Genomic DNA, 15,625 nt, shown 5'->3' with positions numbered 1-15,625 from the left:
ATATCCAGGATAGTGATAAGGGGAAAGGAAATAGAAAACATAGCTAATAGTCAAATGTGGAAGATCCAATATATAGCAGAATTAGCGCAAGTAAGCAAAAGATAATAAATGCCACCTACCAATAAAGGCCGACATTAGATCCTAGCCCAAAAGGAGGAGTAATCAGTTTCCAGAATACGGACTGAGTATAGGGACTGTTTCCTCAGGAGATGCGGTTGGCGATAAAGAACTTTTGATCAATCATGCGCGAAAAACAGGATTGATACCTATGAGGACCCAAAAAGAATGCAAGATCATTAGGGCAAAACGCATAAACTATATAAACAAAAAGATAAGATATAAGGACAATGCATAAGTAAAACATAAATAATAAAGATAAGGATACCTCCTATATAGTGCCGAAAGTAACGTTGGAATACCCCTAATATAAGGGACGAAGCTGTTCTAATCATCAATAGTTTCCTAATCGGGAAAAGGTACGACACGTCATGTAATGGGGGGGGGGATATCCACCCCAAGGCGATCTAGAAAAATTGAGGTAATTAGGGATAAGGCACTTAATGGACAGTAGCTACAGAGGCAAAGATAAGCCAATACTTAAGAGACCAAGGTTCACCAAACTTATAAGGCGGTAATCGAAAAAATCATCTCGTATAGAATTTCGCAGTGACAAACAGGCCAAATGTCAGAGAGAGTTAGGGGATAAAGTCACACGAGAGTCCCAAGCAGCTTACCTCGATGTAAAGCAGATTGGCATGCAGTGGAAAATTCATCTCGGCAGTTTAAGTGCGGATAAACTTCCTCCGGTAGTGAGTAATACGTGGGCGGGCGGGGGAACGTAATAAGCCATATCCGGATATCGGCTAGCCAATTAGAGGCTGGGAGTCATCAACAAGGGTAGAGATGGAAAGAGGACTGCGGGGAATAGTCAAACGTAAGGTGGCCATCTTGCAAAGGTGGATAGACTAGATTCAAAGTGGCAGACAGATTATCCTATCAATCAACAAGAGCAAAAAAATAATAATAAAAAAATTATATAAGCAAGGAAAGTTAACGAATCTCAAGGCTATTCCAGGACTAAAGGGTACAGCACATATCGTGCTTAGAAAGAAAATAGAATTCAAATATTTAAAAAAGATATATATATATATATATCTCTAAAGGGTGTATCACAGATGTGGCCAGAGTGGAATTTAGAAAAGAACGCGATAGATCAAAAGGTGACAAGAAGATCAAATAATTTTTATTTAGAATCCAACAATTGGACAATCAAAAGACAAGGTGGGCTGAAAAAATAGACAATAAAAGGGCCAAAAAGTGCAGTAAATAAGGATCTGGACAGGTCAAAAGGGATCCTGGTGAGCCCATCCAGTATAGGGGGTGCGGTCAATAAACCAGGGGGTTATATTATCGCGTTCTCCCAAGGGCAATGTTCATTCAGACCCTTACCGCATTGAGAAGGTAGATCCAAAACACCTCTTTTTTTGCGGATCAGGGTAGGGTCTTTTCCAGGGTTGGCCTCGATTTTCTCCAGAATTGACCATTTAAGATCTTGTTCAGAGTGGTTGTTCTCAAGCCAATGGGGGCCTAAAGGGGCAGACAATTTCTTTGTCCGGATATTCGACTTGTGTTCCCCAATTCTGGTCCTGCATTCGCGTCCAGTCTCTCCAACATAAACTAGCCGACAAGGGCATAAAATGACATACACAATGTTGGAGGTGCGACAATTCATCATCCTTGGAAGCTTAACCGAGCGTTCAGGGGTATCAATAGTATCACCTGTAAGGGCATTGGGGCAAGCATGGCAGTTGCCGCACCGATGGTTGCCTAGAATGGGTCCTGGGCCAATTATGGCTTTTTGGTGTGGGGCTGGTGGTTCCTGCATTTTGCCTTTCACTAGATAGTTCTTGAGGTTATTTCTCTTGAACACAAAAATCGGTTTGGGGCGTATGTCATCTTCATTGCCCATGTTAAGGAGATACAAGCATGAATTAATGGTCTGTCTCAATTTATGGTCAATGTTGGAATGTTTAGTCACACATACCAGTTTGTCCTTCAATTGTTTTTCCTTGGGTAGGAACGTGGCATCTCGATTAAAATATCTCGCCCTTTTGAAGGATTCTTTTTTGATAAACAAATTTTTGTGTTTTGCGGCATGAAGGACAATATCAAGAATGATATACATCAGTGCATTGAACAAGGCATCAGTAACTTCAATCAGGAAGGCATCAACAAACAATTGCAAAGACCCTCCCTTCCTCCCCCATCCTCCGTCCCCACCCTCTGCGCCCCCACCCTTCAAAACAGGCCCCCCAGCCATTTCCCCCATATCTTGCGGAATTTTTTGGGGCAGCCCCGTGCAGCGTATAGCGACCGCTCCTGGGCCGCACACCAATCCACCCCTCTACTCCAGGTAGCCACTCTGGGCGGGTCTGGCTGTGACCACACTGCCGCTATATCCCTCTTAGCCACCATAAGGGCAGTGGCGAGGAAGTACTTCTCGTTACGGGACCCGTCCGTCCCGTCCATGATGCCCAGCAGGGCCATTCTAGGCTCGTGGGGAACCTCCCATCCCAGGACCTCCGCTAGCTCGGCTTCGATCGCTGCCCAGTAGGCCTCCAGACGGGAACAAGACCTCACCATATGGAAAAAGTCCGCCGGAGCCCCCCCACAGCGAGTGCAGGAGGCGTCCACGCGGAGGCCCGCACGATACAGGCGGTCCGGAGTCAGATAAGCAGTGTGGAGGTAATAGAGTTGGATGAGCCGCAGCCTAGCGGAGGTGGTAAGCGACCGAGGGCCCATAAGGGCGTCCCTCCAGTCCGCCTCATCCAGGGGTCCCACCCAGGCCTCCCAACGCTGTTTTAGCCCGCTCCAGTCCACCGGGGTATTGTTAATCAGGGATTTATAAATGCGGGATATACCCCCCTTCCCCAGATACCCCAACATCACCTGAGCCTCAGGTGGGCTATGGGAAGGCAGTCTGGAGTCTAGAGGGACGTGAGCCCGGACCGCGTGGCGCAATTGAAGGTAGCGGTAGAATTGAGAAGGCTGCAGCGAGAAGCGGGTCTGAAGCTCCTGGAAGGAACACATGTGGCTCCCACGCCATATATCGCCCAGACAGGAGATACCAAGAAGATCCCACTGCCGAAAGCCCGCTAGTCCCACCACCTCCCGCAGCCATGTCCCGTGCCAAAGCGGAGTGAGTTGCGTGGACGTCCCCGACCATCTGTTGTGCCGCAAGGCCGCGCGCCACGCGAAAAAGGGAGCCCGCACGACGTCGGGGAGTGACAGGGGGATCGTTGTGCCATAGAGCATGTTTTGGATGGAGGAGAACCCGAGGCATTGCACCTCGAGGCGATAAGCCGGGTCGCCCCAACCACCTGAGAACCAGTCATGGATCACCAGTAGCTGGGTGACCAGATAATACAGGTATAGGTTAGTCATGCTCAGGCCGCCGTCATAGGAGGGGACCCTGCAGCGATCCAAGGCCAGCCGAGGCCTACCGCCGCCCCAGAGGAATTTGGTCACCATCTTATCCAGGTCCCGAAACCACGGGCGCGGAAAGGGGCATGGAGTGTTTTGTAGCATGTAAAGAAACTTGGGGAGGATCATCATCTTATATAAGGCGACTCTCCCTAGCGGATTCAATGGGAGGGACTGCCACCGGAGCATATCTGATCTGGTCTTGTTGACTACTGGAGCCATATTGAGGGCCCAGCAGAGTTCCGGAAGGAGGGTGACCCAGATCCCCAGGTACTTAAAGGAGAGTCTCCGGAGGGGAATATCCGATTGCCAGTCGAAACATTCCCGCGACGGGTGTAGCGGGACTAGAACGGATTTTTTGGGGTTCAGATGAAGACCCGACGCTTGGCCAAACCGATGGAGGATCCGGCGGACCTGGGGCCCCGAGGTCGCTGGATCAGAAAGATAGAGGAGGACATCGTCCGCATATAGGGCAATCTTATCAGGGGCCACATCTGGCCATTCCCATCCGCGAAGAACGGGATCTGCACGAATCAGCACCGCCAGGGGTTCCATGGCCAGAGCGAACATCCCTGGTGCGTCCCCCGACCTATGGGAAACGGGCGAGATAGAGCCCCATTGACCAACACACGGGCCCGCGGGTGTGCATACAGGACCGCTACCATGGCACGGAACCGGAGACCGAAGCCCATACGCTCCAGGACGTCACCTAAGTACGCCCATCCCACGGAGTCGAAGGCCTTTTCAAAGTCGACCAAGAGGAGGGCCAGATAGGGGGAAAGGCGGCCGCGGTGCGCCATCGCGAGGTGCAGGCGCCTCAGGCAGTGTCTGGTCCCCCGATCCGGCATAAAGCCACATTGATCCGGGTGGACCAGGGAGGCAAGCGACGGGCGCAACCGCTGCGCCAGGACCGTAGCATAGATTTTGAGTTCGGTGTTGATAAGGGATATCGGCCGGTAGTCGGAGCAGGACCGCGAGGGAGGCTGTGTCTTGGGGAGGGCAACTATGGTTGCTGTGTCCGTTTCGGGCCGGAACGAGCCCGTCTCCACCACGGCCGCAAAGAGGTCCCGAAGCCTCGGGGCCAGAGTCTCACGATAGTGAGCGTAGTACTCCTGGGGGAACCCGTCGGGTCCCGGGGTCTTCCCAGGCGCCAGGCGGCCGATCGCCTCTTCAATCTCCTGCAGCTCGATCGGCGAATCAAGGGTCTCAGAAACCTCAGGCTGCAGCCGCGCAAGCGTCGCCCCGTTCGTCCCCAGCAACTCCTCTAGGGAGAGCGTGGACGGCCGGAGACGGTACTGCTGGGAATAATAGTCAGCGAACGCCTGGGCTATCGCCACCAAGGCCGTGTGGATGCCACCCGCAGGGTCCGCGATGGCTGGAATGATCCTGCCCGCCCGGGGATAAGTCGCCAGTCGGTGGAGAAGAGTGCCGTTTTTGTCTCCCCAGCCGTACACCCGGGCCACCGAGGAGCGCCACAGAATCTTCGCCGCCTCCAGGGAGTGTAGGCGAATCTTCCCGCAGGAAGGCCAAGCGACAAGACCGTGCGGCATCATCCAAGTCCCCCAGACTGCGCTCCAGTTCCAAGGCTTGAGCCTCGCAGTCCGCGAGCTTCTGGGATTGAGCCCGCCGTTGGCGTTGCAGATGCCCCTTAGCGGCGCCCCGAACAGTCGCCTTGCCGGCCTCCCACAGGACGGCAGGGGAGAGGACAGAGCCCTCATTGTGAAAGTAATAATCGGCTATCTCGCCCCCGACCGCCCTCCGAAAAGCCTTGTCGTGAAGGAACGAGGCGTTCAAACGCCACAACGGATGGGCAGAGAGGGGGGGGGCCGAGAGCGAGGAGCACTGGCGAGTGGTCCGAAAGGCCCCTTGGGAGAATGCGTACATCCCGCACCCCCGCGCAATCGGTGGATGGTACGAAGATGAGGTCGATCCGGGCATGGGAGTGATGGGCCGCCGACGTGTGGGTGTATTGGCGTGCCTGCGGGTGCCAGATCCTCCAGACATCGCAGAGGCCCTGTGATTCAGCCCAGGACGAGAGCTGTTTTGCACGGGCGACGTGGGCCAGGGAGACCGGACCCGTCGAGTCCAGGTGGGGCGAGTAGACAGCGTTGAAGTCCCCGCCGAGAATGAGGGAACCCGTCGGGAGGAGACCCGCTGCGTGGGAGAGGGCCGACGGCAGGAGGGATGGCGCCGCGTAGAGGGACATCAGGGTAAGGGGTCGCCCCTCCAGAGTGCCACATACCACCACTACCATACCCTGGGGGTCCAAATGCACCCGGGTCAGGACAAAGGGGAAGGACTTGCGAAGCAAAATGGCCACCCCTCGGGATCCCCGTGCAAAACCTGAATGCCATACCCTGTCATAACCGTAGCGGCCAAGGAAGGGGCAGTTGTTACCCAGCAGGTGAGTCTCCTGGAGGAGGAGCACATCAATCTCTGTACGTTGCGCGTATTTGAGGACCGCCATGCGTTTAAAACGGTCCAGAAGACCATTGACGTTCCATGACAGTATGCGCATGGCGGCCCTAGGGACAGGTGGGGCAGCCATAGTCTAGGACAGAAGAGGGGGCCAGTGGAGGCGCGTCTGAGCAGGCCCCTAGAGAGGAAGGACAGCGGGACATCGGGCGAGAGAGCAGGTCAAACAGTACATGATACCTTAGCACAACAGATAAGAGGGAGTCATCCCCCACCAACAAAATCTCCCCAACGAGGAAGAAACAACCCCAAACCAACCCCAACCCCCCCACCCCCCACCCTATACTTCGAAAACAGAAGCATCTGTCGCCCGAACCAAATGGAAGAACCACCAAGCTAAAACACTTGGGCTTGAGCGCTAGTGGACCCCTGATACAACTAAAGTCAAGCCTGATTTACCTGCCCTGGCCAAGAGCAACACTGACAGCGGAGCATTCCACCCCCCCCCCCCCCGCCCAGGCACCCCCCCTCCCCCAAAAGAAGCAAAGAAAGTCAAATGTTAGGGCTGCGAGAGAGGTCCGAAGTGTCCACCAACTCGGCCGGTTGGGTTGCAGTGCCCGTGAGCCGGGGTGACACGGCCCGCCGCCCATCTGCCACGGGACTGGCGTGTGCGGCCGAGGAGGCAGAGGAGGTTCTCGATCCCCGGCGTGGCCGTCCCCCAGAGCGCGTGGTGATCGCCTCCCCCGCTGTGCGCTCCCGGGGTAATGTGCGGTGCCGCTGTCGGGTCTTCGATGTCCGGGGCCTCCCCCGTCCCCTCCGCATACTCGTAGGCGATCCGCGCCCAGAGCGCTGCAGGGGGTGCTCCTCTGTCAACCAGGTCCAGGCCGCCCGCGGGGTATCGAAGAACAGTGTCTTGTGCTGGAAGACGACCCGGAGGCGGGCCGAGAACTGGAGCTGGTATTGGAGTCCCAGGGAGCGCAGCGTTTGTTTAACTTCCGTGTAGGAGCGGCGCAGCTCTTGGACTTAGCGAGTGTAATCCGGGAATATCATGATTTTGTGGTTCTGGTAGTGGAGGGTATCCTTGCAGCGGGCCTCGCGGAGAATGGCGTCCCGGTCGCGGAAGTTCAAGAGCTTGAGGATGAACGGCCGGGGGGGCGCACCTGGGGGCCAGGGAACGATGGGCTCTCTCCACCACGAACGAAGTAGATAGGCTATCCGCCGGCATCCAGGACCGGAAACAGTGCTCCATGAAATCGTCCGCCCGGCCCGATTCGACTCCCTCCGGAAATCCCACTAAGCGCAGGTTGCTGCGCCGAGCGCGGTTTTCTGCATCCTCGACCCGGCGGTGTAGTTCTTTAGAGTGGGTGGGCAGCTCCCGAACCTGGTCTTGGAGGTGGCGGATGTCATCTTCAGCGGTGGATATCCGGGACTCGGCTTCTGAAATGCGGGCGGTGGCATTCCGCAGATCCTGCCGGAGAAGAGCAACGTCCACCTTGACCTCTCCCACCATGCCCTCGAGGGAGGCGCGGGATGAGTTGATGGCCTGCAGGATGGCAGCAAGGTCTGTAGCGGGGGCCGGGGCCAGCTCGGCCGTGGAGCCGGACCCCTTGCAGGATGTCAGCGGGTGCTCGGGCTGACGTGGGACCAGCAGGGGGTACGGCGGGGGGAACCCGGGGTCGGAAAGGGCCTGGCACCACCAGCCCCAGCGGTCAATCCCTGATGAGCTCTTCAGCGGGACAGCTAGTCCAGCCCCCCGCCGCGTCCGTAGGCCTCCCCCAGCAAAGCGAGGTCCAGCAACGCAGCTCACATTCCCAGGCCAGCGGATCGTCCCTCAAGAGCACCGCAGCCAGTAGACGCCAAGGCCACCACTCCTGTGCACAGCCCACCTCTCCAAGGGGACGCCTCGCCAGTGCGGTCTCCCCGCCACCCCCAGGGGGGGGCACGGTGCTGCCTGTCGGGTAACCTCGGCTGGGGCCCCGCACGATGAAGGGAGGGGGGGGGAACAGCGCCGGCACCCCCTGACCGCCGATGTGCGGCCCGAGTCAAGGAGGGCCCCCCCACACCCGGAATCCGCAGCCAGTCCCGGATAGATGGGGCCGGGTCCGCGCCGCAGCCAGGAGGAGAAGGGAGAGAGAAGGGGGGGGGCGGGGGTCCGGGTCCCCCGGCCGCCGACGCACGGCCCGATGGGGGGGGTCTCCCCTCCGCACCCCGCAGCCGCCCCGGTGAAACGGTCCCACGCCGCCGCACTCACCGCCTAGTCAGCCATCAGATTCCGCACGGGGGGGGGGGGGGGGTCCGTCACAGCACTCCAGGGGCTCCGGACTGCAGCGGCGAAGCACGACAGCACCCAGCCGGTACCCGCGGCAGCCTCGCGGCCGCCGCGTCCTCGTCTCCGGCCGGGTCAGGCCTGCGCCCCTCGTGGGCGCCGCGGGCTAAATTTGCTGCCTGCCTGGGCCGCGGCTCCGCAGCCGCCACCGTCCGCCGCCGGCCGGGCTTCGCGTCGTCTAGGCAGGCCCCCGATGATCACAGCGCCCCAGGAGCAGGCGTGGGGCAGCAGGGCAGCTTCACACACCCCAGCGCCCAGAGCGGGCCGGCCAGGGCAGTCCAGGGGGGAATCAGACGGATTTGCGGGGACCGGCGTCGGGAGCCTCACGGAAAGGCGTCCATGACGGTCAGGCGCCACCTAGCGCTCTCCTTGAAGGATTCTTTTATCAGTTTATGGGGGTAACCACGATGGATGAATTTCTTCTTAAGGATATCGGCTTGTTGGAGAAAATCTTTAATGTCTGAACAATTTCTTCGATCACGAAGAAATTGACTGAACGGGATACTATCCCTTTGGTAGCGAGGATACTGCAGTAGCGTGTTTCTAGCAGTTGGTTTGGTAAATAAAGATACATAAAGTTCATTTTGGTAGTGCTTGATCCAGACATCAAGGGACTCCAGTTTAAAATTGCTGGAGTGAGCCGTAAACTTAAGATTGATATCAGCAGCGTTAATCCACAGAATGAAATCCTCTAATGTGGTTTGGTCACCCTTCCAGATGAAGATGTTGTTGATAAATCGGGCCCAGGCTCGAACATTCTCATAGAAAGGGGCCATCTCATTGTATATGTTTTTATGTTCAAAGTGTCCCATATATAGACAAGCAATACTAGGGGCACATGAAACCACAATGCTGACTCCTTGTATTTGTTGGGAAAAACAATGATTAAATTCAAAATAGTTTTCAGAGAGAACTATCTTGAGACATTGGATGATAAAGGGGGCATTGGTAATACCCGGTTCAGCAGACAGGATCTCTTGCATAACCATAAGAGCTCCTTCCTGGTGAATGTTGGTATATAGGGACTCGAGGTCCAAAGTTACCAAGAGTTCCCTATCGGCATAGTAGGGGGTTCCCTCAATTCTGGAAATGAAGTGACCAGTATCCTTGACAAAGGACTCCAGTTTATTGACCAAGGGTTGTAAAAAGCGGCCAATATATTTGGAGAGAGGTTCCGTGGCTGATCCGATCGTAGATACGATGGGCCTCAGCGGGGGGTCAAGGACATTTTTATGGGTCTTGGGGACCCCATAAATGATAGGCATGCGGGTGTGACTGGGAGTCAAAAATTCCGCTTCCTTGGGGCATATGTATCCCTTATCAACTGCATCCTCCACCATCAATAAAATACGTTGTTTCAAGGCGGGTTCAGGGTTCTTTCCAATTCGTTTATAGTGCCTATCGGCAGTCAGGAGGATGTTCATTTTCACAACGTATGAGAGAGTATCAAAGATCACAATGCCTCCGCCATTATCGCAGGGCTTGATGGTAAGGTTTTGATTCGTTTTTAAAGATGGAAGCATGTTGTTTTCCACCCTAGAAAGGTTGCAAGGAGATTTGGGGATATATTGAATGATTTTGTGAATCTTATTGGTCACAGCCTTCTCAAAGATACCAACCTCCGGTCCAACTACATCCAAGGAAGCGGTGAAGCTGGACGGAGGTTTCAATCCGGACAAATTTTCATCAGTTTCAGAAGATCATCTATTGAGAAAATACTTTTTTAGTCTGATTTTACGGAAAAATAGGTATAGGTCTTTCAAAAATTCAAATCTATTGAAGCTGCTCGTGGGGACAAAGGACAGGCCCCTGGATAAAAGAGTCAGTGCTTCAGGATCAACATGAGTGGTAGACAAGTTGAAGACAGGAATATTTTTTACATTTTCCAGTATTGCTGGTGATGTGTCTGGATGTACATTTGCGGCTGACCCTGATGGTGATTCCTCTGTTGTGGGTTTCGTGTTCTGGGGCAGAAATTCCCCCTGCGATTGCCTAAAAAACGATTCGGCATTACAGATCTTTCAAAGGAATCCTGTCTAGGCTGGTAATTGGGGGTCATAATTGCTCGGGCCCTCCCCGTCAGAGTCAGTCGTGTCCGAAAAAGTGGTAACCCGTCTATTGCCCCATCTGGGAGTACCACTCCCAGGGGCATGGTCTAATGGGATATTATAGAAATTAGTTGTCAAAAATGGATATGCACGTTCTTGGGTGAATAAGCGGATATCCTTTGAGTTTATCCGTTTTTCTTTTTAGAAGATACTCCGCAAAAGAATATAGTTCTAAACAAATTTCCTCTAATTTCTTCTTTCCCATTTCAACTGAGTTGTCTTTTTTTCAGTTTCTCCTCCAGTTCTTCTATCTCTCTGTTGAGAATGGCTATAACTTCTCTTGCAGTCTCGACGATAAACATCATCCAATCTTTGGAACACCTGTTGGATATTAAAGCCCATTTTTCAAGGAATTGTCTAATCTCTATAAAGAGACCAGGTATATTTCTGACCCTTAGTCCAATAGGGATCGTTCCAGCTTTTAGGTATTCCAGCATAAAATTAGCATGGAATTCAGTACGCTTAGATTTCTTTCTTTAAATTTAGGAGTTTGGTCCACTCCCCCTCCAACCCTTTACTAAGGGAAAATTGTTTGTCGCTCCCCTTTTCTATTTTGTTCTTGCACTTTATTCCAATTTTAAATTGTTATGCTTATCACTTAACTGAGTACCACCATTGTGGCAAACCTGAAGTGACAAATAATAATAAAAAATATACACAAATAGCCAAAAAAAGTATTTTTGACGTAAAAAGTTGTAAACCTTTTCTGAGTACTGTTTTATCGTTTGGATTTAAATTAGTTTTGCACTCTGAAAATGTATATACTTCTTTTCTTGATTACAGGTGTGTCTGTCCCACACAACCTGTCCATTCTCGCCCTGATGAAGGTGTAGCCCCGGCTGGGGCTTGACACCGAAACGCGCGTTGGCGTTTTTTAGGTCGTTGGGTAGCTGAAACTTCACTACCCATACTTTGTGGATGTTAACTGCCAAATTGTTGTTCAACCATCTGATGGCAGCCTTATGATCTCAATGTGCTTTTATTTATGTGAATCAGATTTGTGTTGTTAAAAGGATGATGCTATTGTGGAATGTGTGTTAGTATGATTGTGGTTTGTGAATGAGACGTGTGGGACTGAGCTATTATACTCGCGTGAATTTTGAAATGTTATTTTATTAATTCAATTCTATGATGTTGATCATACTGAAAAATCAATAAACTTAAGTGTGATTCAATGACTTTTCTGTCGATCTGAATTGTGTCCTGGTTTGCCTACGGTGTGCGGTCACTAATCTTTGGACCCTTTAGAGGGCCTTTTCGAACTACCCTGGCAGGTACTTCTCTTCATTGGTTTTCCTTGTTTCCCCTGTTTTACCTGCCATTATCATATATTAGGGGTTCCCCTTCTTAGTGGTTCTTGGGTCCTGGGCCAGAAGACTGAGCCTCAGGAGTTGGCTGAGTCGTCAGGGCATTTCTCTAGCAGTCACAAACACAAACCGATTGAAAACAAGAGGGTCCTGAGGAAAACTTTTAAAGACCACCCGGGACTTATTCCCCAAACTACACTTACATAAGAGTACGAAATCCCTGGGTCTATAATATTTACCATTAAAGAATGTGTCCACAACTACATGACAAATAAAGAAAAACAGATACCACCATGAAAAGAAAAGTTGGGCATTTCCCTTTTTAGGACGAAATCCCTCACTCACCACAAGGTGATATGCTTCTTCATAGGGACTCTCCTCTCAAAGGAAAACCCTAGTTCCTTTGAGGGCTGCACCTTCTCAATGAGAGGGGAGCTCAGGCATGTTTTATCACACCGAGGATAAACTAAATCCTCATATGAAGAGCAAAAATAGTTCAAAAAGTGAGGGCGCAGCGCAAAAAAAGTGAAAACAGTGAAACTAAAACTAGCTAGGAGGTGTCGATACTAATTTTATTCTAAGATACCCACTGCTAGGATTAAAACCAGAGCACCAGCGGTATGGATTTATAACCGCTATGGTGAAAAAGAATGTTGGTCAACATGTTTCAGCCTTTATACCCAAACGTGGTTTAGGCTTTCTTCAGGACTTCACACAGGTGCTGCTGCGAACAAATAGAGTGCAATACAGAAAGGATATGTATATTTTAGTATTTAACCTCAAACCTCAGTCCAGCCGTTGTAGTATGGACGAGTATACCTGCAACTGCTGGGTATTCAAACCCACCTCAGCCTTGCAGCCGCTCAGGAAGGGGGCACCGCTCTCTCCGTTGGTACTCGGCTCAATTTGTTCACTCAACCATGACTTGCTCATGGTTGAGTGAAACTGCTTTGATTTATTATTGCTTGTAAGATCCATATCTCCGGAACCCTCAGGTGGCTCTCTTTCATTCAAGTATCTCAATTATAAAAATACTGTCTTTTTTTTATAAATTGGTGTCAGATTTCTTGAATATCTTGACCATTTCTTCTTCAGTTGTTTTGGTGCTCTTAGAATGCTTAACACTTGTACTCTGTTTAAGCCTTGCTGCTCAGTGCCATAGCTACCCAGGATTGAGCTGCAGGCTAGACAAACGAATCCCAAGGGTCCTAAAGGGGTTTGTAAGTGTATTTCACGGTGAGGTTGCACTACGACACCATATAATACACCCCATTTCCTCACAGTTCCCCCTTGCTGAACCAATTACCAGCGCGTCCTGATCCAGCTCAAATTTCTGGGTCCATCAGCAACTGCACCAGGTCTAAGCCTTCAAAGGAGTAGTTGCACCGATTTGGCAGCCTTCCTGGTCCCTCAGGCTCTGAGGAGGCCTCTAGTCAGATTACTGCTGGAGCAGATCAGTTTCTGATGCAGGCTCTCTAGTCCCCTGCTGTGGGCCAGCCTCACACCAACTTTGAGTCCAGTGCCAAGTTTCTCGCCGGTGTATCAACACTATGACTGACTGCATCAATGCTGGAGGCAGAACAGATGCCAAGGTCACATCTGACTCTACCTCAGGCACAACCAATTCAATACCATTCAAATGCCACACTGTATTTGCCTAGACAAATGCCTTTGACTTCAGACCTGCAGGATACCAGTGAGCTGGACACGGACACTGAACTACACTCCCCTCCTGGTCCCTCCACAGAGGAATCTGCCTCTTTCTCTGTGGTTACCAGAAGAGTGGCAGAGGTTCTAGACCTCCAGCTTCCATCTGTTGAGTTCAAAATACATGCCCTAACGGAGGTCCTACAACCTGGACAAACTTCTTGAGCTGCTCCTCCTTTTTGATGAGAACCTCACGGATACCCTAAAGGGTATGTGAGTTAAACCTGATTCTTGCTTGCCAGTCAATGAACAAGTCGTCCGATGACGCATACCTTCTGGCGGACTGCCTTTCCTGCTTCAACATCCTCTGCTCTAAAGCCTTGTAGTTCAGTCCTCCCAAGGAGACTAAATCAAAATTCATTCCTTACGACACTCACTAATAATGAAATCCAAGCTTTTGGTAGCATTTGTTAAGCAAATATTTTCCTCCCTATTCTCGCCCTATGCTCCGTTGATTCCAGCCGAGTCCTGGGGCGTTGTTCGCATCATTTAGATAAAATGGTGGTCGAGATCATGTCCATAGTTCCTGAATAACTTCACGCAAATCTAGTGCAGAATATTGTAGACAGATGAAGGTACTGGGCGATAAATCAACCTTTCTATTCTGGAAGCCGCCAACTTTTTGGGTGGGGCATTTGGAACCATCATGGTGCATCGTCACCACACATAGATGAGATCCACTGGCTTTTCCAGTTACATCCAAGCTTTGCTTTCGGGTATGCCATAGAACTGCACATGCCTCTTTGGAGACAAAGCTGACTCAGCATGGGAGCACTTTAAAGAACTCATTCACAGTGTGCTCCTAATCCTTTCTGCATGCTGTGTCCTCAGCAGTTTTCTTTTTATTGGGCTTCGAAAACTGCTTTCAGCCAAGACCATGACAAAGCCACCATGCACTGCAACAGAACTACCAGTCCTTTCGAGGTCAGGCAGCCAGCCAGCAATTTCCAGGCTCTCTGGGACAACGTACTACTCAATCCCCAGTCTACTGTCAATGCGCCCCTTCCACGTCTGCTTCAAAACCCCTTTAGGTTGTATGAGCAGCACATAGCAATACCGTTGAAGGCATGATAAGATTTTACCTCCACTGTTGACAGAGCTTCGCACCAGACTGATGTGTGTTGAAAATTGTTCAGGGTGGATATGCGCTACGCTTTCTGTCCACTCTTAACACTTACCACCTACACCACAGTGACTCCGGAGGACCACTTGACCATCCTACAGAGGGACAAGGGGGCATTAAGAGGGTTCTGGCGTTGGAAATAGGGACTGGATGCTACTCTCATTATTTCCTGGTGCAGAAAAAGGACGGAGTAATTAGTCATTTAAGATTTATGCCCTCTGAACTTTTTTCTGAAAAAAATCCAAGTTCAGGATGCACATTCTGGCCGAAGTCCTATCTTCCCTGGATTCAGGCGACTGCATGGTAGAGTTGGATTTGCAGGATGCCTATTTTCACATCCTTGCCTTGCAGTTGCACAAGCGTGAGAAATATGCAAGTAGAGTAACCACCAGACAGAGCATTGCCGCAGGTAAGCAACTTGTTCATCATGGTTCTAGTAACCTTTTTTCCTGTGGTATCCATTTTCAATGGCCTGTGTCTGAGCTTTAGAACAATAGGTTTGTATTTCTATATTTATATCCATTTGTCCCATAAGTGAGAATAAATGTGGCTTAATAGCACGTTTTATACAGCATCTATATTAATAAGCATGCATTCACACATTTATTCCTAAAGTGCAAATGTCGAATTACATATTTACAATACAGCAAAATTAACAAGAGAACAGTTAGCTGTGTCTCATTTTGCATTTTACAGCGACTGCACAGGGGAAAGACTCTGATAGGAGTTACTTGACTCTTTACTGTTATTGTACCTTACTGCACTCTTGCATCCTTGCTTTGTTTAAATGCTTTATAAAAGCAAATACTTCATTAAAATTCTGTCAGAAACCATATATGCGGAACTACACATTGTCGCGCTATCAGATTTTAAGTGAAGGAAGAAGCATGGTGTCCCACTTGTAAATCATCGCCCCTCCTCATGCTAAAAAATGGTAATAAATAGTATATTACACTCTGGGCATCTTTACATGTGCGTGCACGTCTAAATATTTGCAATATCCTAACTATTGCTACTACACAACTTATCTATTTTTTTGTTTCGATTTACAATGCCATATAAGAACACACTCCAGTCCAGACAGCTTTGCCAAAGCATGTGTTTTTTTAATTTCTTTTAAGAGTGATGAACTAACATTTGTGTATATACTGCAGTT

The 15,625-nt window shown here is 50.8% G+C and overlaps 1 protein-coding gene across 4 annotated transcripts in view; it reads left to right on the top strand.

Moving 5' to 3' along the window:
* The window catches only part of WAPL (WAPL cohesin release factor), a 1,161,107-nt gene that overhangs the window by 942,726 nt on the left and 202,756 nt on the right, over positions 1-15,625 (top strand). The window lies entirely within an intron of this gene.

The sequence above is a fragment of the Triturus cristatus genome, chromosome 1_2, assembly GCF_964204655.1.
Source record: "Triturus cristatus chromosome 1_2, aTriCri1.1, whole genome shotgun sequence".
In the NCBI taxonomy this organism is placed as follows: domain Eukaryota; kingdom Metazoa; phylum Chordata; class Amphibia; order Caudata; family Salamandridae; genus Triturus; species Triturus cristatus.
This window is presented reverse-complemented; position numbering and strand designations above follow the sequence as displayed.